Raw genomic sequence first — 7,676 nt, 5'->3', positions numbered from 1 at the left:
CTCTGGTACATTACTCATTTCTCTTTTCCAAACTGTGGAGTTTTTACCTGGTTGATTTCCTAGGCTACCTCGCACTTGCTGCTGCTGCTGGATCTCCCTTGGTCCCAGAGTGACAGCCTGAGCACAGGAAAGTCTGCCCCAAGGAATTTTTAGGTTATTATTTCTGAGATGTAATTTTATTTCTGTCCATTTTCCTTTTGGGTTGATATTAGACTTGGTTCCCAGTTTAGCTGCCATTCAGTAATGGGCTTGGAGGGTCCCCTAAACCTGAAACAGCAGATGGGAGGAACTCGGGCATTCTGTATGCCTTATTCCAATTTATTTACTTTTTTTCTCCAGAATTACTGTAAAGGTTTTCTATTTCACTCATTACAGCACAGTGTTTTTCACATTTGAATAGTCTACATCAATATGAATTCTTTATAAGGACCTTAAAACAAACTTTGCCAAGTCCCAGAATACAGAAGTGAATGCACATCCCAGTACTCAGCTTCCTCATGAGTACAGGAGAGCTTGCACTGGCACTTTGAAGCTGTGGCGGTTAAACCACTCAGAATATTTGCCTCAATAAATCATTATAAGAAACGAAGGCACAATTATACCCACAGAGCAAGAGAATTCAAAACCCTGATTTATGTGTCTGGGTGCCAACTCCCTTTTCCACCGTGTTTTGGATTGCAGACATGTTTGTCATCTCTGGCTGTTCCTGGTATCTTTAAACTAATGGTTTCTGCATGTTTTTACATTCCTCTCATTAAGTTTGTTATTTTCCTTTGACACACAGACATGATTTGAATAGTATACTAAGTTTTACATTTAAAAGTAACCGTGTCTCATTTCATAGGCTTAAACCAAAAGTGGAAAGAATGAGCAATTTATTTTAAATAAAACACTTACTTCCTTGCTTTATTTGTAAGCATATGTACTGAAACTCCACAGTATGGATTTTATTTGGCATTGTTTTGAAGCACTATTGGGAAGGAGGGAGAACTAGGTTTTAATGGGAAGACCATTACCCTTGACCATTAGCATGACCTGGGCATGGTAGACAGCATAGCACATACCTGTGAGGTTAGCAGTCAGGAGGCTGAGCCAGGTCTGAGTTTGAGGCTGGCGTAGGCTACATAATGGCAGAGTCCCTGTCTCAGTTCAACTAGTTTACTTATTTAAAATGATTATATTAGTATGAAAAGACACATTTGTTCACAAATGCATATTTGCTCTTATGAAAGTAAAGACATCCATCCAAAACCAAATAAACCAGTGAAAGAAGAAGGAATGACAGTAAGTTTAGCAGAGTCATTGTGCAGAGAGGAGAATTTTTGCTTAGAATAAATATTCATCTAGGTGTAGTAGAAAAAGAAGGCAGTCAGGTTTGCATTGCTGGCAGAAATCACCTGACTAAGAGCAGATTTTGAGAAAAAAAAAATGGCTTATAGATCTAAGGGGAAGCTCCATGATGGCAGGGGAAAATGATGGCATGAACAGAGGGTGGACATCACCCCCTGGCCAACATAAGGTAGATAATAGCAACAGGAGAGTTTGCTAAACACTGGCAAGGGGAAACTGGCTATAATACCCATAAGTCTGTCCCCAACAATACGCTGCCTCCAGGAGGTGTTAATTCCCAAATCTCTATCAGCTAGGAACATAGGTTTATGGGGGACACCTGAATCAAACCACCACATTCCGCCCCTGGCTCCCATAAACTATTAACCATGCATGATATAAAATACAGTACATTCATCCAACTTTAAAAGTCCCATAATTTTTATCAATCCCAGTGATATTCAAACATCCACATAATCCAAGGTCTTTTAACTGAGCCTTAATACTAAAAAGTCCAAAACAACCCATAATGGCACAGAATAAACATTCATACTACAAAAGATAGCATTTGGTCTAGCAAAGGAATGTTCAACCGATACAAGATTTAAACAGGGCAAACATCAAACTCTGTAGCTCCAAGTCTAACAACTCTAGTCTTCAAGTCTGATAATTCTAATCACTAACAAGTCTTTGGAATGCCAATTCCACCCCTCCAGCTAGGCTATTCACATTCCTGGAAAACTTCATCGGAGCCGGCACCTTTCCTTAGCAGCCGTCTAGTGGTCCTGGCATCTCCACTGCAACCTACGATCCATCCTCATGGCAACATCAGGTCTCCATGCAGACATCAATCAAACCTGCTTCACACTGCCCATGGTGGTTTCCAAAACACAAGACTGGATTGCAAATTCAATGACCCTCTCTTTCCTGCATTTCTTATACTCCATAATACCAAGTGGGGTGCCAATTTCTTAATCTAGAGGGGAATAAAGAAGACTTTGAAAAACAAGACACTCCTTGAGTACTTAGGGCTGTTCAAAAGAACCTATATTCTTCCTGCTGCCCCAATGCAGGTCAGTTGCCCCAATATCAGAGTTGTAATCTCTATACAATTGCAGCTGAACAGGCAGACGTTTCAGCCCAAAGATTTTATTTCTGTGCCATATCCCTCTGCTTACACCAGTCCATTTCTATGTAATGCAACTCTGCACAAATTCTCAGGACAGGGGCAAAACAGCAAACCCCTCACACAAACTGCTTTGAGCCCAGTCTAGGCAATCTCTTTCTCACTCTCATAAGCCAAACCTCACAGTCCATAGTTCTTAGTGCACTCAGGTCTGAGTTTGTCCAGAAGGCTGTACTTACAGCAGTGCAAGGTGTCTCTTAGGCCAAAGTTTCAAGTCCTTCCACATTCCTCTTGAAAATCAGCTCCAAAAAGCCAAAGCCACATAGTCAGGTGTCTAGCAGCAAATGACACCACTCCTTGATACCAATATTACTATTGCAGTCAGGTTCACATTGCTGACAGAAATCACCCAACCAAGAGCAGCTTTTGGGTTATTTTGGCATACAGACTCAAGGGGAAGCTCCATGATGGCAGGGGAAAACGATGGCATGAACAGAGAGGGTGGGCATCACCCTCTGGCCAACATATAATAACATACAATAGTAACAGGAGAGTGTGCCAAATACTGGCAAGTGGAAACTGGCTATAATACCCATAAGCCCATACCCAACAATACACTGCCTCTGGGAGACATTAATTCCCAAATCTCCATCAGCTGGGAACCTAGCATTCAGAACACCTAATTTATGGGGAACACCTGACTCAAACCACCTCTCTCTCTCTCTCTCTCTCTCTCTCTATATATATATATATATATATATATATGTATATGTATATGTATATGTATATGTATATGTATATGTATATGTATATGTATATGTATATATATATACACATATATGATGTATATATAGACAACTAAATACTTTGTCAATAATAAAAAGTTTTTCATCATTTAATGTAAAACAATTTAATTTTCCTGTTTTTCCACCTCCAGTTTTATTTTTATAATGTTTAGAAAAGTTTAAAGTATATGCTGTACTTAAGCTTTATCTGTACATATCAAAGATTGAATTTAAGTTGATTGAATGTTATATGATAAGTTTGTGTCAAAAACTATGTTTTGGGTTTTTTGTTTTTTTTTTGAGGTAGGGTCTTACTCCAGCCCAAGCAGACCTGGAGCTCACTCAGTTCAAGGCCTTGAACTCACAGTGATCCTCTTACTTCTGCCTCCTGAGTATCACCACACTTGGCACAAAAATTGTACTTTTAAGTTATGTAAACTTTATCTGAACACTAACTTCCTTATCAATGTTTGTGAAATTGTGGATGCTAGTAGTATTAAAGGCAGACTTAAAAAAAATTTAGGGCTGGAGAGATGGCTTAGCAGTGAAGGTGCTTCCTGTGAAGCCTAAGGACCCAGGTTCCACTCTTCAGATCCCAGTAAGCCAGAGGCATAGAGGTGAGGCAAGCACAAGGTCACACATGCCCACTAGGTGGTACAAGCATCTGTAGTTCGATTTCAGTGGCTGAGGCCCTGGCATGCCAATTCTCTATCTCTCTCTAAAATAAAAGAAAAATAAACTTAAAAATGGCAGTACTGGGCATCCAGTCCAAGGCCTTGGACATGCTAGGCAGTCACTGTGCAGTGGTCTATAGCCCCATCTTTCTAGAGTTAGACTTTCAATGAATTCTTTATTACCTAAGCATAGCATTAGTTGTTTTTTCTTATGGCTATGAAACTATTCCTGGCAGAAGCAATTTCAGTCATAAAGATTTATTTTAAATTTTTTTGTTATTTATTTATTCTTTTTTTGAGAGTGACAGACAGAGATAGAAAGAGATAGATAGGGAGAGGGAGAAAGAATGGGCACGCCAAGGCCTCCAGACACTGCAAACGAATTCCAGACACGTGTGCCCCCTTGTGCATCTGGCTAACATGGGTCCTGGGGAGTCAAGCCTAGACCCGGGGTCCTTAGGCTTTACAGGCAAGCACTTAACTGCTAAGCCATCTATCTCTCCAGCCCAAGATTTATTGAGGCAGGTTCTCTCTCTCCCCATCCCCCATCTCACTCTTTCCTCCTGTCTGTTTTTTCCCCTGTCCTTTATCTTCCCATTTCTCTTCCCTTTTATTTCCTACTCCTCTACCCCCTTTCTCATTCTTGCTGTTGACTGCCGTGCTTTCTGGGAGCTTCCAAACTTCTAGGAAATTTTCCTTACTCTGCCTCCAACTTTGCTGGTAGCATGCTGGGGTTACGGAAGCATGCCTTGGCCTCAAGATTTTTACGCGGTGTCTGGGGTGCAATTCAAGCACTTAGGCTTGAGTGGCAAGGGCTTTATTCATGGAACCCTCTCCCCAGCCCCTAGAATATTCTTTTGAAAAATATATGTATTTATTTGTTTTTAATTGGCATACAGAGATTTTGGTATTGTGGCACTTTAAAGTATACAATGGAATTCTATGCAGCAGTACAGAAAAATGAAATCACAATATTTTAACTAAAATTTATGGAATAAAGGGAATAACTCCCTTATTTCTCTTAGCACTTGCTTGCTATCAAACTGAATTTAAAGTCAGTGGAATTAGCTGGGCATGGTGGCACATGCTTTTTATTTATTTATTGTTTGTTTGTTTGTTTTTCGAGGTAAGGTTTCACTTTAGCTCAGGCTGACCTGGATTTCACTCATGTAGTCTTAGGGTGGCCTTGAACTCACAGTGATCCTCCTACCTCTGCCTCCCAAATGCTGGGATTAAAGGCATGCACCACCATGCCTAGTTTGGCACATGCTTTTAATCCCAGCCCTCTGGAGGCAGAGGTAGGAGGATTGCTGTGAGTTTGACACCACCCTGAGACTACATAGTGAATTCCAGGTCAACCTGGACCAGAGTGAGACCCTACCTTGAAAAACCAAAAAAAAAAAAAAAAAAAAAAAAAAAGTCATTGTACTTAGATTTTAGGGGGAATTAGTAAACTAAAAAGAGAATTAACGTAAGACAAGAGAGAATGAATAAAAGAAAAGAAGGCCTAGTTATTGAAGAGTAAAGGAAATGCCCTGAATTTGTTAACTTTTTATATAGAACAAAAGAAAATAGTTTGTATTAAAAAGTAATATGGGGAGAATAAGATCAATGAGATTAAAAAGGTAAAAAGAACTATAGTAAAAAAGATCCATCTATTTACTCATTTTCAATATACTTTCATCAAGTACCCTCTATGTGTTAGATATTAGTGGTGCCTCTAACATGCTTATACCTTCAATAAGCTTAAATTTATCAAAGAGAGAAGATTTGTACTTTAGTAATAAAAGTCAAACTCATAAGAAAAGTATAAGCAAAATTCTATGAAATTGAAATAGCACAGAACACTGGATATTGCATGACTCCATTTGTAGTAAGTAGCCTGCAGATGTAAACCTATGGACACAGAAAGCACACTATTGTTGGTAGGATGAATGTTGGATGTCGGGAATTGGTGGGTACTGATGAGCATATGGATTTATTTGGAGATAATGAAGTTTGCTAAAACTGCAGTGATAGGTGCACAATTCTGCAAATACATTGAAAGCTATATTGAGTTGAATACTTTAATGGTATAGCATCGAGACTGGTATAGTATATAAATATATTCATTAAATTGTTATAAAAAATCTACAAAAGTTCTGTGTAGGAAGGATGGGGAGGGGTGCTATAAAGTTGGAAATTAGATAATGTAGGATTATGAGCCCACGGGCTGTCAGTAGCAGAAAGGAGGAACAACTTGGGGTGTTTAGGAAGGACTTTCTCTTATGTTTGAGAATTGGAATTTCTGGGAACGAAGAGGAGAAACTGTTAGGATCAGAACAATAGGATATCAAGTGCTCTAAAGAAAGAGCAAAAATTCTATTGCTGTTATAGCAGAACCTGGTGGTGTGAGACTGTGGTCCTAAGTGCTTGGGAGGCTAAGAAAGGAGGATTTTGCTGGAGCACCATGGAGACCAGCCTGGGCAAAATCTATGGGTTGAATGGTTGTTGGGGAAGCAGGAAATAGTTTCCTCAGTAGTGGAGCCACTGGCAAATTTCATATGCTCTGGTAAGTAGTCCCCCACCTTGCTCATGCAGGCAATCCTAATTGAACTCAGTAGGTCACACACACAAAGAAAAAGAAAAAAAGACATGCAAGTAGACGAGGGACTAATTGAGAAAAAGAAAGGGTTCAGTAGAAGAGGGCTGGGGAGGGGGGCAAGAGAAGGTAATGTGAGGGAATTATAATCTAAATTCATTATGTACAAAGTATAAAATTGCCAATAGAAGTTAAATGGCGGTTGGAGAAATGGTTCAGCTGTTAAAGGCATTGCTTGCAAAACTTGAAAGCCTGGCTTTGATCCCCTAGTACCCATCTAAAGTGAGATGCGGAAAATGGTGCATGTATCTGGAGTTTGTTTGAAGCAGCAAGAGGCCCTGGTCCACCAATGTTCTTTCTGTTTCTGTTTGCAAATATATAAATAAAAATAGCAAAAAAGAGATAGCTATGTGTGGTGACTCATGCTTATAATCCTAGCACTCAGGAGGTGGAGGTAGGAGTATCTCTGTGAATTTGAGGCCACCCTGCACTACAGAATGAATTTCAGATCAGCCTGGGTTACAGTGAGACCTTGCCTTTAAAAATAAAAGAAAAATACAGATTAAAAAAAAATCTATGGCCGGGCGTGGTGGCGCATGCCTTTAATCCTAGCACTCGGGAGGCAGAGGTAGGAGGATTGCCGTGAGTTCAAGGCCACCCTGAAACTCCATAGTGAATTTCAGGTCAGCCTGGGCTAGAGTGAGACCCTACCTCAAAAAACCAAAAAAAAAAAAAAAAAAAAAAAAAAAAATCTATGGATTATGCATATCTGGCAGGGGAGATGTCATGATCAAGAAGGTAGCTTTCCCAGTGTGGCCTAGCCATCTCACTCTGAATGTGTTGACCCCTGAAATTCCCCCAATTTCAGGAAATTCGAAATTCAAGTGTATAATTTGTGTTAGTGGGAGACTGCATATTCACTGTCTCAAAAAAAAAAAAAGAATCTGTGGATTGGCTGGGTGTAGTGGTGGTGCCTTTAATCCCAGCACTTGGGAGGCAGAGGTAGGAGGATTGCTGTGAGTGTGAGGCCAGCAGCCTGGGCTAGAGTGAGACCCTACTTCAAAAACAACAACAACAACAAAAATAAAATCTGTGGATTAACTTTACTAGTTTTAAAATTTTATTTATTTATCAGAGAGAGAGAGAGAGAGAGACAGACAGACAGACAGAGAGACACACAC

The 7,676-nt window shown here is 39.9% G+C and overlaps 1 non-coding gene across 1 annotated transcript; it reads left to right on the top strand.

Annotated features, from left to right (window-relative positions):
- Positions 1–7,256: 7,256 nt before the first annotated feature.
- On the top strand, positions 7,257–7,425 carry LOC123459929. The gene has a single exon (XR_006636664.1). It is a non-coding gene; the product is annotated as a U1 spliceosomal RNA (small nuclear RNA).
- Positions 7,426–7,676: the final 251 nt, after the last annotated feature.

Source organism: Jaculus jaculus, chromosome 3 (assembly GCF_020740685.1).
Source record: "Jaculus jaculus isolate mJacJac1 chromosome 3, mJacJac1.mat.Y.cur, whole genome shotgun sequence".
NCBI classification, from domain to species: domain Eukaryota; kingdom Metazoa; phylum Chordata; class Mammalia; order Rodentia; family Dipodidae; genus Jaculus; species Jaculus jaculus.
The sequence above is the reverse complement of the archived record's forward strand: the minus strand, read 5'-3'. Positions and strand labels throughout refer to the sequence as shown.